General features: G+C 40.2%; 1 long non-coding RNA gene across 1 annotated transcript; it reads right to left on the reverse strand.

Annotated features, from left to right (window-relative positions):
• Positions 1-236: 236 nt before the first annotated feature.
• Positions 237-18,791, reverse strand: LOC144589614 (uncharacterized). The gene is made up of 2 exons (XR_013545835.1): positions 18,678-18,791; positions 237-457 (listed from the first exon to the last, which is right to left on the reverse strand). It is a non-coding gene; the product is annotated as an uncharacterized LOC144589614 (long non-coding RNA).
• Between the last annotated feature and the right edge of the window lie 8,539 nt (positions 18,792-27,330).

Genomic DNA, 27,330 nt, shown 5'->3' on the forward strand with positions numbered 1-27,330 from the left:
ACTTTCTGGATTTTTAACATCATCAGTGGGGTGGTGGTGTATTTTTTTTTGTTTGACACTGCTCCAGTCTACTCATGTGACCCTGGTACCACATCAATCCATGCAGCAATTCTTTAAGTTTTAAAAGCTATTACATCTTTATAATACCATGAGGTCAAACCCTCCATTCTGTTGTAGCTGGCTTAGTTTGCATTCTGATTGCTTAGACAGAACACTATGGAACAATTTTTTAATGATGGGCGAACCTTAGAGTCTAATCTGATCCTCAGCCATCCAGGTAGGGAGTGTCGCAGAAATTCTAAAACAGACAAACAATTCATAAAGCATACCTTGCTGTGCTGGTCACAACTAGTTTGTGTCCCAAATATTGAAAGGACCTGTTGTCTGTAGACATAGAAGGACAGTTTTTGCACCAACAGGAAAAAAAAAAGGATGGTGGCTTCAGAGCTAACTGCTCCTGCAAAGCAAAGGAGGCAAACACAAAAGTCAGGAAACAAGGAGGATGTTACCTCAAAGAGCTAGGAAATGAAATGTTTCAGTACGGTTCCATGCAAAACAAGGCCAAGGAGAGAGCTGAAGATGGCATGACAATTGTTACTAGACGTAGACACTCATCCTATCAGTCACTCTGGTTAAACAAGTTTGGCACGTTTTTGCAGATATTTTAAAATTCTGTATAACGTGTGTGAGCAGAGGTTGCACTTAATCATAATCACAATGGGCGCAAATGTCACCATCGTATGACCTTCATAACAATCACAATGATAATTGCAATGTGTACAAATCTTGTCATCATATGTCCTTCCACTTTGAATTAAAAAGTGTTGTCTCTTGCCAGAGCAGAGGCCATGCCGAACATCAGCATGGCACAGGAACATTCGTAATTCAAATTAGAATATAGGCAAAAGAAATTTGACTAAAAGTGAACCTCTGTTTTGTTCATCATCCTGCCTCCCCCACTATCAAATTTCTAATTCAGAAATCATGCTGACCTACCATGGATGGATGAGAATTGTTGGTTTAGGTATGATTGTATGCTGTAGAGAAATACGGTTTCAAAATTGCCAAGTAAGTATTCAGAATAATCTCTTTGATCCAATCATATATTGTAGGAAATTGGTTTTGGTATCAGTATTGGTCACTTTACTATTAATATCAAGGCCCTTCACTGTATAAAGTTAATTCACTCTCCCACACAGGCTGAAGAGATATAATAAGAACTAGAAAAAATAGTAATAATTGTAAATTTGTTGTTATGTGCCCTCAAGTTGCCTTATCCTTATGCATGAGCCATCTCCAAAATGTCCTACCCTCAACAGCTCTGCTTAGCTCTTGTCAACTCAAGTCTCTGGCTTCCTTTAGGGAGTCAGTCCATCTTATATTTGGTCGTCCTGTTTTCCTGCTCTCTTCCATCTTTCCTAACATTATTGTCTTTTCCAGAGAATCATGCCTTCTCATGATGTGACCAAAGTAGGACACTATCAGCTTCAACATTTTTGTCTACAGAGGTAGTTCAGACTTGATTTGATCTAGGACTCACAGTCCATGGTAGCATTTCTCCAGCACCACATTTCAAGCAAATCACTTTTTTCCCTGACAGCTTTCTTTACTGTCCAGCTTTCACACTCATGCATGATGATCAAAATATGAAAGCATATATCAAAAATGGAGCTTGTTTTATCAATAGTTAGAAGCACATTGTATAGATTAAGAGCTTAATATGTATAGTAATTGTATTAACAAATTATTATAAGCTGAACCCAGGTGACACGATGTAAAATAAGCATGGATGGATAATAATAATAATAATAATAATAATAATAATAATAATAATAATAATAATAATAATAATAATAATAATAATAATAATAATAATAATAATAATAATAATAATAATAATAATAATAATAGAAAATATGAAAGCGTGGATGATCTTGTTCTTGGTCTCCAGTAATACATTCTTACGATTATCTTCTCTAATTCCCTCAGTGCTGCCCTTCTGAATCCCAGTCCTCTTCTGATTGCTTGGCTGCAGTCTCCATTTGGATTGATGATGATTGAACCAAGGGACATAAAATTGCTATTTTATTTCTTCATTGTCAATGTTAAAGTTGCGTAGTTCTTCTGCGGTCATGATTTTTGTCTTCTTAACATTCAGCTGCAGTCCTGTATCGGCACTTTCTTCTTTTGCATTTCTTAATGTTCATTTCAAGGCATTTCTGCTTTCTGCCAATAAGATGATGTCATCTGCACATCTTATTGATGTTTCTTCCACCAATTTTTGCTCCTCCTTCATCTGAATCTAGTCCAGCTTTCCATATGACATGTTCTGCACATAGATTGGACAGATAGAGGGATAAAATGCACCGTTGTCTGATACCTTTGCGTATGGGAAACCACTCTCTCTCTCTCTCTCCATATTCTGTTTTAACAGTAGCTTCTTGTCCATAATACTAGTTACGCATCAGGACAATGAATTGCTGAAGCACACAATTTTTTTTCAGAACAATCCATAGTTTCTCATTATCTACACTGTCAAAGGCTTTGCTTCAGCCTATAAAGCATAGACTGAATTAACTGGTAAACACTCAGAGTTTCCTCATTGCTGAGGGGACAAAGATAAATAATCAAGAAAAGTCATTGTTGCTGAGTGCTGTACATAGTCACTTTGTCCTGGTTTTTAATGTGCAACCTTTTCCATTTTCATCACTAAAGAAAGATAATCTCGTTTCTGTCCAAATTCTGAAAATAAAACATACAATTAAGTTAAATTCCAGAAGGGAATATGGTTTATTCTCTTGCACCTGAAAACACAAAAGTCCTGTGATAAGTTTACAGACTAACCCAGTGATTAACACACCAGCTTTCACAGCAAGAGCTCACATCTATCAGAAATTTGGAAGCATAAGCAACCCAGTTTTGCATAACTGACCCTAAGCATGAACTGTGTTTCTTTTTTTCCATGCAGAATAGATTACAGTATTTCAGTCCTATAAAATACTCATTTTCAGCTGCATCGTGAAACAATTGCAGATGTTCAGGGCAGAAAGTTCATTTTCTATATCTTGCACATTGGATAATAAATTGTAAAGTCATTTAACAGGCAAGCCTTACTATAGCAGTAGAAATAAAATCAATTAGCTCAAATGGTTTAAGATGCAGTCACATATTGCCAGTGCCAGATTCTGTCTCAGACTCTAAGACGACAGCATCCAGACCTTGTGACAGATTTAGAACAGGTCAAAATGGGCCCTTGCATGTTTTCAGCCACCCTCAGCTTGCATGGGCTTTTGACGCGTACACCTCTTTCACTACTTGTCTGTCCTGCATTGATCTGAGGACCCAGGTATGCATTATCCTTCATAAATACAAATTAGATTGTGTACATCTCTGGTGTCAAAACAGCTTCATTTATAAGAACACTTAATATTAGACTGGAGTTGGACCTGAGAAGCAAAATGGATCGCCAAGTAGCAATACTTGGGCAATGCAATAAGAAACATTTCATTTCTTGCAAAATACAAGAACAATGAAGGTAACTTATATTTATATACCATCATTTTTCTAATGTCTCAGAGAAACAACATGGCTTCCATCCTCTTTGCCCTTTGATTTTTAAAACAACTCTGTTGCGACAGAGCAAGTGGGTGGTCCACCACCACAGAGTGAATTTTGGTTTGTTTAACACCATGCCTCCAAATCTTGGGTCCCCCAATGTTCTTGGACTACAACTCCAAGAATTCTTCACCACTAGCTGTGCTGACCAGGATTACTAGGAGATGTAGTCAAGGACATCTGGAGGCCCAAGGTTGCGAACTACCGGTCTAGTGCCTTCATCTTTAATCTGTTATTCTAGTCAGGATTGGGGCTGATGGGATACCACCAGGGAATACGAAGTCTAGGAAAAGAATTTATTTATTTATTTTATTTATTTTTAGGCCAGCTGAAGCAAATCCTTTGTTAGGTTCAACTGCAAATGCACATAAGATGCAAGCTTCCAAGCTCTATCGAATGCTTCATCAAGTTTTAATGGTAAAAAATATTGAGGAGGAAGAAAAGGAATTGTACACAGTCCACACATGTGAAGAGTTCTATAGAAGCTGTACACTTGCATATTTTGTGCACTAGCAGTTGATACTAATAAAGGTTTTAGCCATCTGTAGATTTGGGAGGTTGGATTTTGTTTTAGTCTCATGAATCAACATGGCCTCACCAGTTTTTTTTTAAACTAAAGCAAAAGGTTTTGTGGCTAGCTAATTAATTGGGTTAAGATGAGAAGAAAAGTGACAACAAAACAATAAAAAAGAAATAGGTAAAACATAGCAGTCGATATAAGGAATAAGGTAAAACATAGCAGGAAATGTTTTTAAAAATCAAAGAAAGCAAAGCAGGGAGCATAGAAGTGATCTCTGTCCAGGGTTTTCAGAGCTAACTTACTTTAATATCATTTTTCTCAAGTGACCTGTGGTGCCTTAGGAGGCCAGCTTTTGATAGGAACTTGGATGCACTTTATGTTGGGGAAATGACTACACCTCCTTTAATGGGCAGGAGGAGCAAGCAGGACACAAAAGAGATGATTCGCTCATGGTTTCATGCTGAGTCACTGAGAAGAACTGAGGTTAGTTACTCATGAACTTTGGGTATAAAGGCCTGAGGCTCAGCCTAATGGACTAGGCTGCCTGTGTGTGCCTAGAAAGATAAAAAAAGTGTACAAATAATTGTTTCCTGTTTGTTCATTTTCTTTTACTTTTCTGTGAGATGCCATGCCATTCAAATGGTTCATCCTTTTTTGTATCCAGCAAGTCATGACTGAAGTGAGTCATTCTGCAGAATGAATTAGCAGAATTATAAATACACAGCCTACAGTTTGCTAAACTAGTTAAAAACACAAATAGGTCTGGAGGTGGTTGATGTGCTAGGCTTTAAACATAGGATTTTGTCAGAGGAAGAAGCTCCACTCTTTTTCTATCAAATTCCCTGAAAGTCAAATTCCTAAGAAAAACAGGAAGAATATTGTTATGGTGACACACTCTGCCATGCCCAAGTAGTGATGAGACATGCTCGTTACTGATCTCTACGGTTTTGTTTGATGTGGCTGAGTACTGGAGTCTTTGTCACTCTGAACTGTAATATTTTGCTTATTAGCAGACGTATAGCTAGAGCATAATGAGGGCAACACAGATGTCAGAGACATGCTTCCCCCCTCAGGCTAAACATAGTCAAATTATATGATAGGCATGCCATGTTTTTAGAAAAGGTGCTTCCCCAGGACATGAAATATGCCTGTTTGTCATGGTACATGAATGTCTTCATCTGTGCATTTTGCATGCTTTGTTTTATGAGTAGTTATTAGAATTAAAAGAGGGTTTAAGATTCATTCTGATTGCTGTGGCATGATCCTGTGTAGAAATCCTGCTGTGGAATGGGAAATGGGTCAGTTTCGGGGCCATTGGACAAGTGGGGTAGTGAAACTGAATTCTCTCTCTCTGTCCCTGCCATAATCCTGAGAAAAATGATTTCTGAGAGGTCTGGCCCAAACCATTTTGTTGCCTGAGGTACCGTCCCTCTTACCATGGCAAGGTGCCAAGTTCCCAAGACTGGTCAAGTTGCATGGGCCACTAAGGTAGAAATATCCTACAAGCATTTCTCCCTTCATTAGCAGCAAAAAATCAACAAGAATTATTTAAATAATCTCTTGCCTTCTACGACACCCTGTCTCACAATGTAGAATGGTGCAGTTCTGTCTTTCCCAAAGTACTAGTTACATTTCAAGGAAGCTTGTACTAGTACCAATGAGACTTTTCCTTGAAATGCAAATGGCGCCCTCATTCCCCCTCCCACTGCATGATAAAATGTGTGTGTCAATGGGATTCACACGATTGAAGCCACGTCACTGCCCCCAAAGTCTCAGATGAGGCAGAAAACCCTCCAAAACACCTCTCTCCATCCTGGGTAGTAAATACACAATAATATGAAACCAAACAACTAACTATTTGTTGCCTTTTCATGACACACCAGATTTGCAGCCTGAGGTAGCTGCTCTCTCTCAGTCTAATGGTACGGCTGGCTCTGAACAGACATTTGGTCATCTGTTTTTTATCATAAACAATCAAAGGCACGGAGTAGCAAACACCAATAATGTAACTTCCACCACAACTGCCAAGGTTTTGATGGGCAAGTGATCAGGATGTGATTTTTAAAATCTGCTACCTCCACAAGCTCTAACAGGGAGGCATTTCAGTTCAGAGCATAGTCCTAGTTTGTCATTATAGTCATCTGATTCACAGAAATCCAGAAAAAAACTGCTGTGGTTATGGTTTAGTACTGTTTGTATAACGTTTCAAGGTTATTTGGGATTTGGCTGTAAAAGCCATTAAGACTGTTCCAGAATAATGGCATTTTTCTTAATATGTTATCAAGACCTGTCAACAACATGAGCCCCTCAGGAGTCTTGTCGGTTTTGCTCGTCCAAGTCCCTGGAATTCCTAGGTCATGTCACAAGGATGGTTTCTCCAGTGGAAGACAGATGGTCAGGACTCCCTCCTCAATGTTTCAACAATGCTCTTCCTGAGGTGATTTGGAGGAATTAAAGTAGTTATGCAAAAGCACGCATTCCTCTGTTAAAGCTATGTTCTGGGATTTTGAATATTTTTATTTCTAGGTAAGTAATATGTTACCTCTTCATTCATTCTCTTTTCTTATCCTGTTGCCTTTTCACCTTTCTCTGCTTCAGTCACTCTAACAACGCCCATCAACTTATAACTTTTTTGCTCCTTACATAAATGAATCAACTGAAATTGTCCATTCCATAGCAATATTATGACAGAACCTAGTTTTTTTCTTTATCAGGTACACTTGTGTAATATTTCTGCCATGGGGAGGGGGACTTTGTGTCTTCTTTAACACCCGACAGTCTTCTGTTTGAAGAGTGCCAGTGGGAAGTCATCTTGTTGAAGGTGTCCTCAAGAAATGTCCACTCAGAGTTTAATTTAAATATAGAAGAGGGAGGATGGGGGAATCTTCATATTGTGTTTCCATAGAAAGTTGAGCAAGATAGTTAATGCTAGGATATTTTGGACATTCATAGAGTCTCAAAGGTGTGAGTAAGTCCACAACATACAACAGACATAATACTCTTTCACCTCTCATGTAAAATTAATGTTGCCATGCCCATTTCACAGAACGTAGGCTGGAAAGTGATGTTCTCATTACCAAACCCTTTCTTCCTCAAGCAACCCGAGGAAGATAAGCTACATTGGACCAAAAGTTCTATGGACATGTGTGCACATTTTCCAAATTTTTCAAACAAAGGGAGGGCTGGAGTTAGCAAAGATTCTCATTGGAAACCAAGGTGAAAGGAAGATACTGAAGAAAGACAGGTAGAAAAAAAACAACTCATTTGAAATGTGATGTTGCAGGTGAGCCTTACAGATAACACACAGAGCCAGAAAGGCAGAAAAATGAGTGTTCAATCAAGTCAATCAAGAACTCTCACTAGAGCAGAAATGAATACACTGAGGCTATCCTACTGTGCACATACAATGAGGATGCTAAACTGAACAGAAAAGCTAATATTGCTGCGGAAAGGGGGGGGAGTAAGAAAAAAGAGAGACCTAACATGAGTCAGGTTGTCTGAATAAAGGAATCCACAAAAGTTAGTTTGCAAGACATGAGCAGAATGTATTGAAAAATACAACACTGCTAAGAAAGGTAAGCAGTAGGAAAAGAGAACAACCTAACATGAGATGCTGTGGTTTGCAACATCTGAGCAGAACTGTTAATAATAGGACATTTTGGAGGACATTGACTCAAATAGTCACCACATGTCAGAAATGACTTGATGGCACATAGCACCTTTCGAGGGTTTTCCCCCCCATTATTAAACAATTATATAGCGGCAAGATGGGTTGAATGGTTGGAACTGTGACAGGATATAGGCACCAAAGCTCACCCACCATTGAATAAGACCATCCCCAGCCATAAAGCTAAAACCAATAATTTCAAAGCTTAAATGACTGATCCTCTGGATATTTGTTCTTCGTTCTTTTTAAAAAAATCTTTTAAAATATTTTTACAATTGACACAGAAACCCTTTGCTACCATAAAGGCCTGTCTGGCCAGGAGGGGGTTCAATTTTTACTCCTGAGAGTGAGCTAAGTGGGTCCTGAGTTCAAGTTTAAAAAATTGTAACTTTGCCCATATTTTCCCAAATTTGGCACAGAGCCAGAGCAGACAGTTCGCTACATCTGTGCCAAATTTGTTGTTAGAACAAAGTCCAGGTTCAAATGTATAATTTTTTGTTTGGGATGTAGAACCCTTGTAGAATATTGATTGCCACAATAACGTAGCTGCACTACCATGCAGTTGCAAGGCTCCTTGAAGTGAGAAAAGAGATCTCATTGTCCCACCATGAGTTGGTCCCATCTCTGCCTTTTGTAAATGAGCTTACTTTGCTTGGTGATTGATCACAGGGCGATAACTAAATGAGACCACGCATGGTATGTCTAGTTTAAGCCTGGGGTTTGATGCAGTTTAGTCCTGGTATTAGGGAGAACTGGAACTGGAGCTGTGCCTCCCCTTTGTGTTTTACTAAAATGCACAGTTCCCTGAAAGAGCAATATTTCTTATCATTATTGATATAACAACTTCAACCCATGTTCAAAAATGTATATCGTTTTAGAAGAGGGAGCTGTGTTAGCATATCAGGCAAAACAGCAGGAAAAAAATAAAGACAAAAGCATTGTAGCACCTTAAAGACTAACTGCTATATTTTAATGTGAGTTTTCATGGACAAGTCCACATTCTCAGATGTAGGAGTCGGACATGCATGGATGCTTTCGGTTTCATCTCAGTATGTCCAGTTCCAACAGTATACATAATCTGACCCTCCTGATTAATTTTCCACCATCCCATTCTTTTCTGAAAGTAGAACGCCTGCTTGAAGGAAGGCTGCTAGTGCACAGGAGACACAGTAGCAATTTTTTGGCTTGGGTGTTAGCGGGATTGGGAAATGTTTCCAATTTTGGACTACAAATCCCGGAATTCAAAAGGCACCATAGCTGCTGCCATTCTGATGGTGGACGCTGGGGAGCTAAAATCCAGAAAAGAAATGTTTTGCATCTCTGAGAAGAGTGCTACCAGTTTGAGCATCAGCAGAGGGAGTTCTGAGAGAGAAACATCGAATGCAAATAGTTCTCAGGCAACATATATCTGCTGGTGAAAAGACTTGCATAAAAAGCAAAAGTAGAAAGGAAATCTGGCATAATGTGGAAGTATTTAAGATGGGGATGGATGTTCAAAAGATGTTCAAAAACAATTCCTTCTTCTTCGTGCTTTCCACTTCAGGGCCTAATTTATTATAATTAACACACCACAGATGTCTCAAAATAAGATACTTTCTAAGAACGGAGTTAGTGAAGAAATATGTTTCAAGGGTGAAGGTGATTGTTAGACTGCTTTCCCTCCATGTAGCAGCTAATGGGGAAAAGCCATGTGTAAATGCAGAATTTAGTAGAACAGCACATCAGGATTGAGCGCCAGCTGGAAGAAACAGCAGTAATCTGTCTTGTCTGGATTAATAGCCTAATACTCTGCATATGTACATTAACATGTATGTGGAATGTCTGCCATTGTTTGTGAAAGCCGTTCCAACTGTACAGTGCAATATATATTATACATAAATAACTGGCCATGTTTTTTTAAGAAAGTGTGCATATGCTGTGAGCTTCAGTGGTAGAACTGGGTAGAAGGGTTTTATCCGTGAGCAGGTTTTCCAATATGAACCGAGTGAAGTATAGTAACCAGTGATTTTGGAAATATCATTTTGAGGAATGGTTTTCGACACCCATACCTCGTGTAGCTTATAGAACTCTGTAACTAGTTGTTTGAGCATGGAGGATGGGCTTCTCTGCCTGTGGCTTAATAGATCATGTGACAGGATTGGGGGAGAGAAAGGGGGAAATGAGAATATACACCTGGGCCTATGACAGCCATATCGGTTCTGTGGTTATTCGGTTTGTTTAGTGTTTCTTTATAGCCAAAGGTGAGTAGATGGTATACCTACTTGAGATGGGCACGCTGATGATATTTCAGTGGCAAAACTGAATGGGTGGGTTTGTGCTTTTCCACAACATGTTTTGGCTCTCTGTAAATTTCAGTGCCCTGGCCATCCAACCCTAGTTACGGGGCTGGTTTAGAACCCTCTGGAGTTTAGGTACAATTTGGAGTGGGCCCCAAATATGTTTCTGTTCTAGGCTTCTCCACATCATCAGGCTTTTGTCCCTATACTGGAGTGGAAAACTTTGGCCCTCCCGATGCTTCCCAAAGCACGGCCAACACTAAGGGAACATGAAAGATTCCTCACTGCCACTCTATGTTTTGTTGACGAATGCCCATTAAAAAGTGCCACTGCCTAAAAGAATGTCCTTGGTGCAATTAAGCTGTGACATGAAAATAAGGGACACCTCAAATTAGGTGAAATAGCATTTCACACAATCCGTTGTGGACTGTATTACTTTGTTGATCTAAGCTCAGTTCATAATCTGAGCATCATTTGCAGCCCAGTGGGCCAGAAGGGAGGGGATGCTGATAAGTATTGAGTCTTTCCCAGAAAAAATTGATGTAGGAAGCTATAAATTGCAGGGTGTATTGGCCAATTTGTCTGTACTCAATGGTGCAAAAATCAGCTACCTATGATTTTAACTTATCTTTCATTTTCCGGTCCAAAGTGAACATGGCAGTACCTCCACAAAAGTTCAATGTGGAAGAGCATAGGACCATAATCAAGTTCCTGGTTCTCCAAGGGAAAGGTGAAAAGCAGATCCATGATGAAATATCGCAAACTATGGGTGACAGTGGCCCTTCATATGCAACAGTTAAATGTTGGGTTGTCAATTTTAAAACTGGCCATTTCAGTGTTGAAAGTGAGAAACCCAGTGGAAGGCCTGTTTCTGTCTCTGTGCCTGCAGATGTGAGAACCATCCATGACATGATCATGGAGGACCGCCGAATATCAGCCAAAAGTATTGCTATATATCTGAGAATATCACATGAGAGAGTTAGTGCCATTATCCACAATGCCTTGGAAATGAGAAAGCTGGCAGCAAAGTGGATCCCCAAACTTTTGACAACCGAACAAAAGAGGAAACGTGTGGTGTCATCAGTGGCTATTTTGGAACATTTTGAAAGAAATGAGATAGATTTCTTGGGCAAACTGGTAACTGGTGATGAGAGCTGGATCTACTGTTATGATCCTGAGACAAAGGAACAGTCTAAGGAATGGAGGCACAGTGGTTCCCCCAGGCCAAAGAAGTTCCGAGTGCAAAGGTCAGTGCAGAAGCAAACGGCAACAGTGTTTTGGGATAAGAAGGGAGTTCTGCTGGTGGACTACCTCCAGCAGGGTTCAACCATCAATGCAAAATATTACTGTGCTTTATTGACGAAGCTGAGGCAAAACATCAAGGAAAAACGTCGAGGAAAGCTCTCCAAAGGTGTCATCCTGTTGCATGACAACACCTCATCACACACTGCAGGTGAAACAATGACAAAACTGACCTCCTTAGGCTTTCAAGTGATGCCCCATCCACTCTATTCTCCCGACCTGGCTCCTTCTGACTATTATCTGTTTCCCAAACTCAAAAACACCTAAAGGGACAATGATTTGGGAGTGTTCTGGAGGCAACTAATGCTGCAAATGAGTGGTTACACCAGCAGTCAGAAGAATTTTATTTGCAGGGACTTAAGAAGCTGCAGGACAGATGTCGCAAGTGTGTAGACTTCCTGGGGGAGTATGTAGAATAGTGTGGCAGTTACAGCTTCCTAGCTCCATTTTTTTCTGGGAAAGGCTCAATACTTATCAGCACCCCCTTGTAAACTGTGAGCAGTGTCAAAGACTGCCCTCTTCAGATTTTAATGGAAGCTGTGGGCTAAACCGCAGAAGCCTGTGCTGCAGGGTCAGAAGACCAAGCAGTCGTAAGATCGAATCCACGTGACGGAGTGAGCGCCCATTGCTTGTCCCAGCTCCCGCCAACCTAGCGGTTCGAAAGCATGCAAATGCGAGTAGATAAATAGGGACCATCTTGGTGGGAAGGTAAACAGCGTTCCGTGTCTAAATCACATTGGCCATGTGACCACGGAAAGATTGTCTTCGGACAAACGCTGGCTCTATGGCTTGAAGAGCGGGATGAGCGCCGCCCCCTAGAGTCGGACACGACTGGACAAAAATTGTCAAGGGGAACCTTTACCTTTACCTTTTTATTAGTTTATTGATACACAGTGCCTGAAAATAATATACTCACGTGGAAGGTGTAGTTATGAATTGCCATTATTATGGGTGGTTGTGAATGGCCAGAATATGGCATAAGAAAGCATATAAAAACTGCTATCTATAAATATCATCCAATCTGATTTGTAGGTGGCCTGAACCAATTTCTTTTTTGGTTTGACAGTGGGGAGTAATTACCAAAAATCACTGCCTTTTTCTGGCAGCGGTGATTCTGATGATTAAAAGACTACTTCTTCTGTTCCCGTGGCCCCGATGGCTTCCCAACGATAGAAGGGATCACATGGGACCCATAGGGGCCTTAGAACAGCAGGAAGAAAATGTTTAATTTTTCAAAATAAATAAATACAAGCCCTGGCTGATGACATCATGAGTCTTACACCACAGAATTTACACAAACAATATTTCAGCCATTGTGTATTATTTGTGCAGCAGCCTTAAAAAGTTGACTACTGGCTCATTTCCACTCATTAAAAACTGGTTGGAAGAGAGTTATTCCACAGCACCATGGAAGGCAAGTGAATAGGCAATGCAACTAATGGTAACCTTCAGTGAATTAAAACAACAACATTATTTAACCCTAATGTAAATTATTTCCATTCATGCACTCAGTTCTGCTAGTGGCTCTACTCAGAGGCAGTTTTCCCACGATGTTCCTGCATTTTACAGCATTCTGGCTTGGCAATAACCTCGGGTGTTCTGCATTAAAACATAAAATAAAAAAATAAACATTAGCCAGAATGCTGTCCAGTCTCCATCAGGAGAGGAATGAGAAGTGTCACATCGCCTGGCACCAAGTCATGGCTAAATGAGCCCTGATTGACAAAAAAAATAATCTCACAGATCTCACTGTGTATGCAGGTGGCTTGATGGCAATTAATAATAATACTTGTTTGCCATCAAGCCAATTCTGAAGACAACCCTTTTCAGGGGTTTCCAGGTACAGAATACTCAGAAGTGGTTTGCCATTCCCTTCTCCTGGGGACACCCTGGGACTCTGCCTCTTGCCCCAAGGCCACACAGGCTGGCTCTGATTTCAGAAGGTAAGGGGGGGAATCAAACTCCCAATCTCTGGCTCTGCAGCCAAGTACCTAAACCACTGAGCTATCCATAGCAATTAGGATGTTTAAAATTGAAATTGTTGAATTAAAACCAGGATCATCTTTCTCACTTGGGTGGTGGTTGAATGGCAGATATAGTACTGACTGGCATTTCAACAGTCAAATTAAGTTTGGGCTCAGGTGGCTGGAGTTGTTCTCATTTTCTTTTTCACATGTGATTTGCCTCCATGCCAGTTGAAATAATGTTTCCCTTTGGGTATGGTATAATAAACAATCAAATACGAGACAGATGGATATGACCGCAGTTCTTTGGATACATGTGCTCTGGGATTTAAAAATGATCACTGTATATTAATGGACAAATGATATGAATGCAGTCCTTTTGTAAAAAGCATTCAGTTGGCTACGTTACTATACTACTCAGGCCCTTCTCGTTTTTCCTCACTTCTCTTCTATATAGGCTTGCCAGGTCAACAGCATCCATTCCCTGAGATTTCACAGCCAAAACCTAAGAGTGGGGCGATATCCCCCCTCCCTTGTGATATTACAGAAGTGGGCCAGAAGCTCAAGGCTGTAGTGCTGCTCAGAGTACACCAATGATCAACACTACTGAATAACCCAAGCTGGAAGTAGGTCTCACAGGACAGAGCAGAATCTTGGAGATCTAGTAAATCCATTATATTATGTTGCCATATAAACAATAAATCCAGAGTAGTGCTTGCACGAAGGTAAGTAAGGACGTAAATCACAGCTTCAACCCTCCTGCTAGTACAATGCTTTTGGTGGACAGAAGAGGTTGCCAAGCAATCCCCACCCCACACCAGAGCAAGCAAAGCTATGGGATAGACATATTCTTAAAACAGGAATATCACTATTATTGATCCATTCTGAGATTAATCTGAAGATAAATGGATGTGACTAATCTTCACAGAAATCTGCTAGTGCACTTCCAGTAGTACAAGCTCATTTATTATATTTTAGTACTGTATTCTATGTTTTGGGTGTATGATCCAAGAACACTTGTTGTTGGGCGGGCTGCACTAATCCAGCATAGGAATATAAAAATTACTGTAATACATAATTTAATCAGACCTTGCCCAGGCAGCAGGATGCATCTGTGTCATACAGTTTGCCAGCTCTGAGGGCAGAATATTGATTCTCCGTTTAGCACGATAGTCTTCTTTTTGCTCTCTTTTCTCTCCTCAGTCCGCCAATTTGAGGGAATGAAGATGTCCTAGAAGATGACTGCAAGGGTATGTGCACTTACCCAGAAGTAAGCTCCATTGAAATGCATGCTTTTCTTCTGTTGAGTAGACATGTTTTATACTGCTCTAAAAACAGTCTTAAAAAAAAGTTTTACTTTAATATTCCCAACCGTCCCAGAGTAACAATATTGGCCTCCAAGCCAAGGACAACAGGAAAAGCGTTTTCATATTACATAGCTGTGATGTGGTTTGAGGTCATGTCTTGTCCAGTGCCTCCTACAGATGTTGCATCTATAAAATATATACTGGTGTCCATGTTACCACACTGAACAGCTTTAGACCATTATCTTCCAGGAAGCAGTTTCTTCTCAGTTAACTTTATTGATCTGACTGTGACAAAAGCCTGGATCCCTGGTTGTTTTACCATATGTTCCTAGAATCAGTCTGTGGATTTCTTGGTACTTTGTCTTAAAATACAGAAAGCATGGACTGTTTTTGACTTGAGACATTTCATACATTATATGTCTCTCAGACCCCACAGGGGCTTGAACAAGTGTGACTTGGATAGTAAGACATAAAATAATATACTGTATTTTTCACTCCATAAGACACACCTTTCCATAAGATGCACTAATTTTTTAGGAGAAGAAAACAGGAAAATATAATCTGTTTTCTTCGCTCCATAAGACGCACAGACTTTCCACCCCCCTGTTTTGTGGGAAAAAAGTGCGTCTTATGGTGCGAAAAATATGGTAATTATCCAGAATGAATTACTTTCGTAGGGGACGTTGTGTAACAAAGTCAAATGCCAAAGTAACATAAATAGTAGGGATGAAGTCTACTTTCTTGGAGTATTGAGAAAAGTCTTCTGGTTATTTTTAAAGCTATTTTAACAGACATTAGCAGATTCATTTGACATGCCCTCTTCACTTGTTTTGCCGTTTCCAGATCAGTTCTAAGTTCCTCCTCAACCCAAATAATGAAAAGTAATAGAAAAAGCCATGAGCAACAATTGGCTGAAATCCTGTACTGTGGGCAGAACTCTATGTTCTGCTTGCAGTATCTAGAACAGCACTTAGGCAGAAGTGCTATCCATGTAGCACTTTTGCCTGTGCATTGTGGAATGATTGCAACAGGAATCATTCTACAAAAAGTGTACATTTCCCTAGTGCCTTAGCATAATGGCTGGGAAATTTATGTCAGCATAACTTTAACTACACCTGCACAAACAGGATTTCAGTCACTGAGTAACACAAAGGTACTATTTAAACATTGCAATGACAGATTTTGTCTTTTACCAGAGGAACAAGAGGCCTGCTGTGCATGGGCTTTACCTGATGCTTTTAATTCCCACACTATGTCTGAAATCCAGTAGCACCTCAGAACCAGAATAGGCTCATTGAATCAGTGGAGATTTAGTGAGTCAATACCTATGCATATTCCATGGATACAGTGGACCTAGTCTGGTTGTGTCTTACTACTGTACTGGATTTTGGCCCAAGGCTCAGAGAACATTTTAAGAGAAGCATGTATTTGCTGCTCTTACAAATATATTCTCCAGGCAAGTAGATCTTTCAGAGCTAAGAGAAATCAAATATGCCTGTTTTATTTCCTGATAGCAAATTACATAACAAAACTAAGCTAATTTGTGAAGTGCATATTGAAGAACACTCATGCTGGAACAGGCAGTCTTTTATCTCTTTGGGGTCAGGCCAAATCTTAAGGCAGATTTCGTCCTCTTGAAAGGCTATCAGTCCTTTCAGGCAACACAAATCTTTCTGTGACAACATGCCTACAAGCTAAAGTATAGTGTCTTCCAGCTGACTAATTGCCAAATGAAAGCAAACTAATTTTGAAATGCAGATTGAGGAAAACTCATGTTAGAATTAAAAGGCACCTTTTTCCTCTTAAGACCTTATACAGTGGTGCCCCACATGACGATGATAATCCGTTCCATAGAAATTGCTGTTTAGCGAAAACATCGTCTTGCGAAAATCATTTCCCCATTGGAATGCATTGAAACCTGTTTAATGTGTTCCAATGGGGAAAATCATCGTCGTTTTGCGAAGATCGCCCATAGGGAAGCCATTTTGTGAAGCGCCTATCAGCTGTTAAAATGGCTGCCCTGTGAAGCATCGGTCTGAAAACACCTATTTTGCGAAGTGCCGATCAGTGTTAAAATCATTGTCTTGCAAGAAACGGTTTGCGAAGCAGGGACCCAAACATCGTCCAGAGAAAATCGTCCATTGGAATCACTGTTTTGCAAATTGCTGTAGCGATTGCAAAACCTCACTGACATGCGGATTTGTCATTTTGCGAGGTTGTTGTCTAGCAAGGTACCACTGTATTAAAGAGCTGGGAACCAACTACACATATGTTTGTCTCATTGTTTGTGAGGTGTTTCTCACTGCTCCTTTTCATATTAATTCGTTCAGCTACATGACTAGACTATAGCACTAGTAGTGAGTAGATCTGCTGTTTTGACCTGAGTATGTGGTATAGTTTATTCAACCAGTAGGCCGTGCATTTTTGGAGAGGCTTCTTTGGTAGTGTTTCCAATCACATTATTTTGTCTTGCTTTTGGCTTGTGTCATTGGCTATATCGGTCCTTCAGGGGCCCAGAATGGGGCATGGTGTGGGAGTGAACTCTAGTGCTTTTGCCTGCCTTCTGATTGCATTGTTTAAGGGTTACCACTACAATGCATTTTGTAAGTCATATTTTTTTTTTAAAAAAAAATTCAAATGCTTACCATGTCTTGTCAGTTCAATGCTACTTCACTTGCTAAAAAGTAAAAATGGGATTTGAAGGTTGCCAACTGGTGTTAGAGGGTGGTGATAATGGCAGACAAGGATTAGGGAGAAGGAGAGTTGTGTGAAATGTGGACATTTGAAATATGCCTTCTTGGGATAATTCAACATTTCTTTATGAACAATGATATTCATTTAAATGCTTAGATGTGGTGTAATGAAGTTTGCATCAAACTAGATCATGCCCCTTTTTCTCAAATAGAGAGAAAACTACAGTCGTGCCCCGCTGGACTATTACCCCGTATAACGACAAATCCACTCAACGTTGAAGTTTTTGCAATCGCTTTTGCGATTGCAAAACGGTGGTTTAAATGGTTTTTTTTCGTTTCACGATGATTGGTTCCATGATTCGGAAACTGATTTTCGCTTTACGATGATCAGGAAACAGCTGATCGTCGGGTTTCAAAATGGCCACCGGCTGAAGAAAATGGCCCCCCACTGTTTTGAGGACTGATTTTTCACTTAACAGGCACCAGAAAATGGCCTCCGTATGGAGGATCTTCAGTGGATGATTCAGCCCATTGGAACGCATTGACAGTTTTCAATGCATTTCAATGTTTTTTTTTTTTATTTCGTTTGACGACGTTTTCACTCTACAGCGATTTTGCTGGAACAAATTAACGTTGTCAAGCAAGGCACCACTGTTTGGGCGCAGCAGATTTCATGCTGAAAAGTGGTGGAAGAGAGGTGAACCTACCACTTCAGCCACTTTTCTTTCTCCCTTCCATGTTTTCTCCTCAAATGGCCCAGAGACCATAATGTAATACTGAGGTTGGCATCAGTTCTGTGTGTGTGTGTGAGAGAGGCAGTTTTTTTGGGGGGGGGGAGAGTTTTCAAGTCAGAAATGGGGAGCCTGTCATTCCCCTTATGGCTATTGCAACTCCCAGCTTCTCTCCCTATTGGCTATGCTGGCTAGGGATAAGATGTATTGAAGTCCAATAATATTTGGTAGGCCACACCTTTTCCGCTTCTGGTTTAAAGCTTCCTCCCTCCCTTCTCTACATATAATTGCCCTCTACTCTTGTCCCATTTTTTTAACCTGTGGTTTAACACATGGGCCAAGCTGCGGTCATATCTAGTTAAGACTTTGAGAGATAGGAATGCAGCTGGTTGTGTGCGGGATGTCAAAAAAACTGGCTCGGAGAAGGCAGAAGAAACTTTCAGCTTGACAGGCAGCAATGCACTGATTCAGCCTTAGGTTAATTGCTTCTCCCTATTCCCTTGAGCTGCAACCAGATGCAAGAAAGATTAAGAAAAGGCAGGACTTTTGTATTTTTAGTTCTGTGGTGAAGAGGGAATTTCAGCAAATGCAGCTTTTCTCACCTCTTCCTGGCAAGCAGCTCCTGCCAAAAACTCTTCTTTGCACCATTAAAGATTAATCGTATCTTCTTTTTTCTTTGTCCAGAAACTGGGAAAACTGGGGATGGTGGTTTCAGCTGCCTTTGAAATTCAGGCTTCTTAGCTTGTGCTGGGATGGAGAGGACAGAAGAGAGGGGGAGAAATGGCCTGTTAATTGGAACGGTTTGCCAGCTGTGTCTTGTCAGTTTAAGAAGGAATTTTCAAGACCATATTTCTCTCACTCCTGGTACTAGCTAATTAAGAGAACTGGTTTCAGCTGAAAAGGAGGGAGGAGGAAGGACTGGAATTACTTTGGAAAAGTTACTCTCTCCTTCTGGAAGAACGGAGGTGACTCAAAGTCTGATTGTTTAAGTGTCTCCCAAAGGTCTAGAAAGGTGGATGATGGGTTATAAAAATGGAGAAAAGAATTTGCTTAGTTTAGTCTAGTTTCTCTGATGAGTATGCTGTGTTTGCCTGTTACCAGGCTACTTGATTTATATTCTGTATATGTTCTGGAACTATGCTGAAGTTCTGCTTATATGTAAGTAGTAGACTAGAATAGCTAACTTTCTTATTTTTTTTGAATACTCCTGGAATTGCCCTTTCTTTGAACTTTTATTGAATTTGTATTTGCTCTACAACTTTAGATTGCTTTTAGAATTTTGAACTTACTTTTTGAAACTGCTTCCAACTTTATATCTTTTTGACTTTTTTGCAACTTTTTAAATATAATGATAAAATTTTGTAGCAGTTATTTTGGTAATACAGAAGCTGTTTGGTGCTATATAAAGGCTTTGCCTCATTCCCCTACTAGATCCTTTGTGTTTCGGGGATTATTTGATATTCCTACCTGGCAGGGTTGGTGTGCAAGTTAAAGCATGCAACCTGGTGATTTTTTGGTAACTTCCTAAAGCATGGAGGAGTCAGGGTGACTCAGCGTGTTGGGATGGGTATCAAGGAGGAAGATTTTCTCTAGCCATCAGCACACTGATCCCCTGGAGCTTACGTACAGATTTTCTATTTTAGTGACTTTTCAGAAATGAGAAAGCAAAAAGTAATGCTTTTTTTTTTTAAATTTCTATGATAGTGATTACCTTTTTAAGCTTCTTGGAACAATGATTAGAACTAACTACTTTTAAAATGACATGTTTCTGTCTGTGCCCTGCTTTGCACTTCTAAAAATACATGATCAGAATGGCTAAAATTCACATCTCCACTTTATATTTGCAAGAGCAGAAGACCAAAACTCTTCTTCTTTTTTCTCAGACAGGATAGCAACTGTTTTGTACTGCAGTTCAAAGTCAGTAATTTATTACTTGAGAGAGTCACTCTTGAATACTGCTCTTTTCTTCCTATGCAAAATAGATGGATAAGATGGGGACATAAAGACCTTAAAGACTGTTTTTGTCTTTTCCCCTTCCATAGCCATCGTCCTGCTTTCATGCTCATTGAAGGAATCTTGCAGCCCTGAAAGATTGGACACAATTTTGTGCTATATTTTCTTTTCATTTTTCTGGTTGGCCTAATAAAGATGATCAGTTTAATATGAAGGTTTGATTCTGGTTCCATGCAGCTGTTTCATATTTTCCATAATTTAAAATGAGACACCTTCCCAATCCACTAATTTGTCAGATTCCCCTCCCCCCCCATAAAAATAACTTACTGTGAGAAAGATACCACAGCTTCACTCCAGGTGTACAACTTCCACACACAGTCAATGAAGGGAATTGCTTAATTAGACCAAAGGTCATATGCTATGTGATTACAAATACACCTAGCAAATAGAATCCATCAGTTTCAAAAGTTAAACCTTCATCTTTTCCTTGTTAACATAGCAATATCCTTTTCAACATATGCTCTCATCCTTAGCACATTTACTAGGCTGTTCCACAGAATTCAAAGGAGTTTACTCCTAAGCGGATGTACCAAGTATTGCAATTAGTCTTCAGACTATTTTAAGTATATTTAGTATGAAATAAATCCTGTTAACTAAAAGGAACATAAGTAATTACTCATGCATCACATTATACTGCATGGATTATTTGGCATATATACTTCACAAGAATACATCCCACTATAATAAGTGCATTTACAGTTAAGAACCCATAAGATCAAGGCAGATCATCCTTCAGGATATGTTGATATTAGACATGGGGACAAATAAAAAAACAAATTGCAATATTTGTTTTTAAAAGCTGATTTGTTAGATATTCGTCCATATATATTCATGAGTTTCAGAGACCCCAATAAATATGAAGGGATGAATATTGCTCGCTTTTTAATCATCCTCCATGGGAAGAGAGGGAAGACTAGCCTTCCCTCTCAGCCTATGTCTTTCCCATTCAGCCGATTGGCAGGCCCATAGTCAACCAGCCACCCCCACAGCCTGTCCCCCTTCCCCTCCCTCCCTTAGTTGCTGCCATCATCTGGCACTGACACTATCCATCACTGCCCGCTTCCACTGCCATCCATTGCTGCCCACTGTGGTGGCCTCCACAGCCATGTCCTGCCGTAAGGGACACTGGCTGGCCATTTCAAAGATGGTGGCTGCATCTTCTTTTAGGGCAGGGAAGCTGCAGCCACCATCTTTGCAAAGGGCAGTCTGGATTCCCTTAAGGCAGGCCATAGTGGCAAAGGCCATCACAGCGGTGGATGGTGGCTGTGGAGGCTGCCATGGCATATTTAAAGAGTGTTTTTATCATTTCTGCTCCCCAGTCAGTTTATATGGCTGAGCAGGGATTCTCCAGAGTCCTAGTTCATCACTCTATCCATTACATCACACCGAGAATCCCAAAAACTTATAATAGCCAATCAGAATTCTTGCAAACAGAGAAGCATCCTGTGAACTAAGCTAGGGAAGGAAAAGGGAACACTGATGTTTTATGTGCAACAAATACAGTTGTGTGCAGCAGTGCTGAAATTTCTCCCAAGCCAGCCGCTAAAAGGCACTTTCCGGGGTGACCCACTTTGGATGTCAAGAATGAAGGAAATCAACCCTGAGTGATCACTGGAAGGACAGATCCTGAAGCTGACACTTCAATATTTTGGCCATCTCGTGAGAAGAGAAAACACCCTGAAAAAGATCCTGATATTGGGAAAGTGTGAAGGCAAGAAGAGAAGGGGACGACAGAGGAGGAGATGGTTGGACAGTGTCACCGAAGATACCAACATGAATTTGACCAAACTCCGGGAGGCAGTGGAAGACAGGAGGGCCTGGCATGCTCTGGTCCATGGGGTTACGAAGAGTCAGACACGACTTAATGACTAAACAACAACAACAACAAACTTGGATGTCCGAAACCCAATCTTCACCAAACTCGCAGGGATTGTAGAATAGAGTCAGGGGAAGCATCTCTGCAATTGTGGTGTCTCTAGGTATCTGGGGTGCGTGCGCATGACCAGTATTCTTCCCAGTGTCCCTCTACCTGTCACCATTGAGATCATTGTGTGTCATTAAACTAACAATACTCTTCCCTGGCAACAAGCAAGCCTTACCCCACTTCTGGGAGGGAAAGAAAACCTTACTTGGCACCCCCCAAAGATGCCTAAGATAATATAGATGCAACTGTCAGTCACACCTTCCAATTCCCCATTCCCACACCCAGTGGAGTATCAGGTGAGAAACAGATCACTCTGGGATGAAGTCTGAACTGGTTGGTTGTAGGGGACTTTTAAAATTTGTTTGTGGGTAACATGGACTCTCATATAGCTCACCCTTGGGCTAATCATTGTATTTCTGATGTTCTTTCAGTTTCTTTCAAATGTCAAGAAGAACAATCCATCATGGATTTCTTAAACACGTCTGTAGTGTGATGTCTTCCTGGACCATTTGAATCGTACAAGTTCAGTTTACCTATTATGCTGTCCTCTTATACTTACTCTAGCGTCCCTTAGTAGACAGTTACTGTACAGGTGTGTTTCTGAGATGTGTCTGAAGCATGGTGTTATATGTTCTGTCATGGCTAGCTCCCCCAGTAGGCAGAGGCGGCAATCTCAATCTCAGGCATCAGATTTTGGGTGTTGTGACAGGGCAGCAGAGGGCTAGTTATTTATCTTGTTATTGTTGGGGTTTTTTTTTACTGCAAAGAATGGAGATATGTGTTTCAGGATTTTTTTTCCACAGGCTTTATTTTGCATTACATAACAAATAATTTGGCTGGTTTCAAGTAATATGCACTTTGACTTGGGTTGGTGTGTCTCAGGCAGCAAAATGTCTTGGGCTGGACCTGTATGTTTTGTTCAAGCCAACTCTCAATCTCTCTGTAACCCTTTAAACAAGACTTTGTCAAGAAAAGCGGGGAGGGGGAATACAGAAAGGGTTATTTCCGCAACAACTACATGAATAATATAAAACTGAGCTAATGGTAAGAAAGGAAGAGGGCAGGATTCATAATTCCTCACCCCACATTTACAAATAAAGGAGTTTAAATTGTTTGAAAGAGGGGATTAAGAATTCACTTCTTAGCTACCACAGGTTTCTTTACTAAATGAATCCTGCTCCGTTCTGGGAATGAACACTTTGTAAGCACTGCATACTTAATCTTGAGTATGTTCCATGTGGGTGGATGACGGTATGTCTGTCGTGGAACATGAAATGCTGGAAAATCCCAGAGGGTTAAATGGGGTTGTCTGTTAGCTTAGGCCTGGAAGGCTTACCATGACTCCTGTTTCCACTGAGCTGAATTTTCAAAAGCACTAAGATAATCTTGTTTCCACTGAAACAGTGGAAATTCCTCCACTGAAGTTGGTATTTTGTAAGATAAAATAATAGAGTTCTTAATATTAGCTGGTAGCTGTGTTAGTCTGTTGTAGCAAAAGAGAAATCAGAAGTTTTGTAGCATCTTTAAGACCAACTGGTTTTTTCCCCTCAAAAGCTTTATTTTATCCAAGCATTCTTCTTCAGATTAGGAATGGCTATGTCTCTGGGATAGTTTAAAGCTGCTGGAGAATGTGTCAGGTGAGGACATCAATAAGGTGCAAATCTTTAACAGGCAATAGGCAACGATTAATTCTACCAGAACGGTGGTAATTGGAGTCTGACTGGGTGAAAGATTGAAATGCTTGTATTAATATATATAATGGCAGAGGGAACCATTGCCTTGTTAAGGCCTGGAGAACTACCAGTGCTGAAGAAGATGAAATTGAAAGCTTTTATGCAAGCATCCAAGAGGAAATAGATCATACGTCAAAACATGCTTACAATCGTAGGTAACTGGAATGCAAAAGTAGGGAACAAAGCAGAACCAAATGTAGTTGGAAAAGTTGTTCTAGGGGACCAAAATAAAGCAGGAGAATGATTCATAGAGTTCTGAGAAGCCAACGACCTGTTTATTGCAAATACATACTTCAAACAACTGAACAGATGGCCATACACATGGACATCATCAGATGGCCAATATAGAAACTAAGTGGACTATGTAATTGGAAGCAAGAGATGGAGAAGTTATATTCTCTAGCCAAAACAAGACTAGGAGCAGATTGTGGTACTGATCATGAACTGTTAATATCCAACATGAAAGTAAAGCTGAAAAGGAACATTCAAAGTGTAGTGCTGAAAGATAATTCAAACAACATTCCTGATCAATTTAAAGTCTTTTTGCATTACAGACTTAACTGACCATGAGCCAGAAGAATTGTGGAGAGAAACCATAAATATTGTTAAGGGGGGGGGGGAGCGAAAATACAATTCCTGTAGTAAAAAGAAAAGAAAAACTCAGATGGATAATAGAAGAAACATTTAAAATAGTACAGGACAGATGAGAAGAAAAAAGTGACAGAAATACTATCAGAACCCTGAATGCAGGTTTTCAGGGACTGTCAAGTAGACATCAAGAGATCTGTTATAACAACCAGTGCCAAAAAAGTAGAAGAGAACAACAAAAAGAAAAAAACAAGAGATACCTTCCAGAAGAACCTAGAAATAAAGAGGAATTTAAACCTAGATAAAGAATGCTGAATGACCAGCAGGGAAACATACTTTCTGCCCAGGAGAAAATAAGAAAGTGGAAACAGTATGCTGAAGATCTGTATGGAAGGGATAAGAGCGTGAAAGACTTATTCAAAGAGGTATCTTATGATGAAGAACCTGCAATTTTGGAAAGTGAAGTGAAAGCTGCTCTGAAAACAAAATAAATAAATAAATCACCAGGAGTAGATGGAATACTAATAGAACTATTTCAAGTCACAGACGTTCACCTTCAAAATCCTAACAAGAATATGCCAGCAAATATGGAAAACAAAATAATGGCCCACAGACTGGAAATACTCAACATACGTTCCAGTTCCCAAGAAAGGTTTCCAAGGGGTACAGTAACTTTAGAAACATTGCTTTAATTTCCTATACAATCAAAGTGGTGCTCAAGATGTTGCAACAGAGGCCTTTACCTTATATGGAGTGAGAAGTGCCTGATGTCCAAGCTGGATTTCGAAAAGAAAGATGTATTTGAGATCACATTGCAAATATCCGCTGGCTACTGCAGAGCGCCAAAGAAATCTGATCACTCTGTGCTATATAAACTTTATCAAAGTCTTTGGCCATGTGAATCATAGGAAACTATGGGTTGTTCTGAAAGAAATTGTTATGCCTTAGCCCTTGATTGTCTTGATGCGTAACTTGTACTGTGGATAAGAAGCTATTGTTAGGACATAATATGGAGAGGCGGAATAGTTTCCTATAGACAAAGGTGTCAGATAAGGCTGCATTTTACCTCCCTATCTGTTCAATCTGTATGCAGAACAGATTACACAGAAAGATGGAATAGATTCAGGTGAAGCAGAAGTGAAAAGTGGTGGAAAAAACATCAATAAGATATGCAGATGACACCAGAAAGCACCAATGTCTTGAAATGACTTTTAGTGGAATTGAAAGAAGAAAATGCCAAAGCAGGACTGCAGCTGAACATTAAGAAGACAAAAAGACAGATGAAATACATAACTTTGACACTGACAGTGCAGAAATTGATGTGGTTAGAGATTTTGTATACCTTGATTCAATCATCAATCCAAATGGAGACTGCAGCCAAGAAATCAGAAGACTAAGACTTGGAAGAGGAAATAGAAAAGATCCTCAAGTATAAGAATGTGTCACTGGAGAACAAGATCAAGTGTATCCATGTTATTGTATTCCCAATCACTATGTACTGATGTGAAAGCTGTACAGTGAAGAAGGCTTACAGGAAAAAAATTAATTCATTTGAAATGTAGCGGTGGAGAGCTTTGCAGATACCTTGGACTGCTACAAACAAGTGGGTAATAAATCAAGCCTGAACTATCTCTTGAGGCAAAAATGTTGAAGTTGAGGCTATTCTACTTTGGGCGCATCATGGGAAGGCAGGATTCTCTGGAAAAGACAGTGAAAGGTTTAAAGGAGCAGGAAAAGAGGAAGACCAAATATGAGATGGGTTGATTCCTTAAGGCAGTGGTCCCCAACCTTTTTAATGCCAGGGACCGGTTTTGTTGAAGACCATTCTTCCAAGGACCGGGGGGGGGGGCTGCCACCACCGGTGTCCATGAATGGGGGGGGGGCATCCATGCGTGGGAGTACTTGTTATGCAGTAGTATGTTATGCCATCATTTAAAGTGCCTCTGAGGAATCCCAAATAAAGATCAGCTATGCTAGTAGGTCTTTCCTGACATTTTCTTAGTCACATCCTACAGCAGAAGCCATGGTCCACAGAGAGCTTTGAAAGCATCAGAGGGATCTCATTGTTAAAAAGGTATCCGTCAGGAGAAGGGTACAAAAGAATTTCCAAGGCATTAGATATACCATGGAATACAATGAAGACAGTGTCATCATTAAGTGGAGAAAATATGGCACAACAGTGACGTTAGCAAGAACAGGACATCCCTGCAAAATTGATGGAAAGACTAGAAGAAAATTTGTCAGGGAGGCTGCCAAGAGGCATACAGCAACATTAAAGGAGCTGCAGGAATATCTGGCAAGTCCTGGCTGTGTGGTACATGTGACAACAATCACCCGTATCCTTCATATGGGGTAGACTGGCAAGACAGAAGCCTTTTCTTACGAAGAAAAACATCCAAGCCTGGCTAAATTTTGCAAAAGCACATCTGAAGTCTCCCAAAAGCATGTGGAGAAAAAGTGTTATAGTCTGATGAAACCAAGGTTGAACTTTTTGGCCCTAATCCCAAAAAATATGTTTGGTGCAAAAACAACATGGCACATCACCAAAAGAACACCATACCCAAAGTGAAGCATAATGGTGGCAGCATCATGCTTTGGGGCTGTTTTTCTTCAGCTGGACCTTAGTCAAGGTATAGGAAATTACGAACATTTCCAAATACTAGTCAGTATTGGCACAAAACTTTCAGGCTTCTGCTAGAAAGCTGAACATGAGGAGGAACTTCATCTTTCAGCATGACAAAAACCAAAAGCATACATCCAAATCAATAAAGGAACAGCTTGACCAGAAGAAGATTAATATTTTGGAATGGGCCAGCCAGAGCCCAGACGTGAATCCAATTGAATATCCATGGGGTGATCTGAAAAGGGCTGTGCACAGGAGACGCCCTTGTAATCTGACAGATTTGGAGCATTTTGGCAAAGAAGAGTGGGCAAATATTGCAAAATCAAGATGTGCCATACTGATAGACTCAAACGCAAAAAGGCTTAGTGTTGTAA

The sequence above is a fragment of the Pogona vitticeps genome, chromosome 5 (genome assembly GCF_051106095.1).
Source record: "Pogona vitticeps strain Pit_001003342236 chromosome 5, PviZW2.1, whole genome shotgun sequence".
Taxonomy (NCBI): Eukaryota; Metazoa; Chordata; class Lepidosauria; order Squamata; family Agamidae; genus Pogona; species Pogona vitticeps.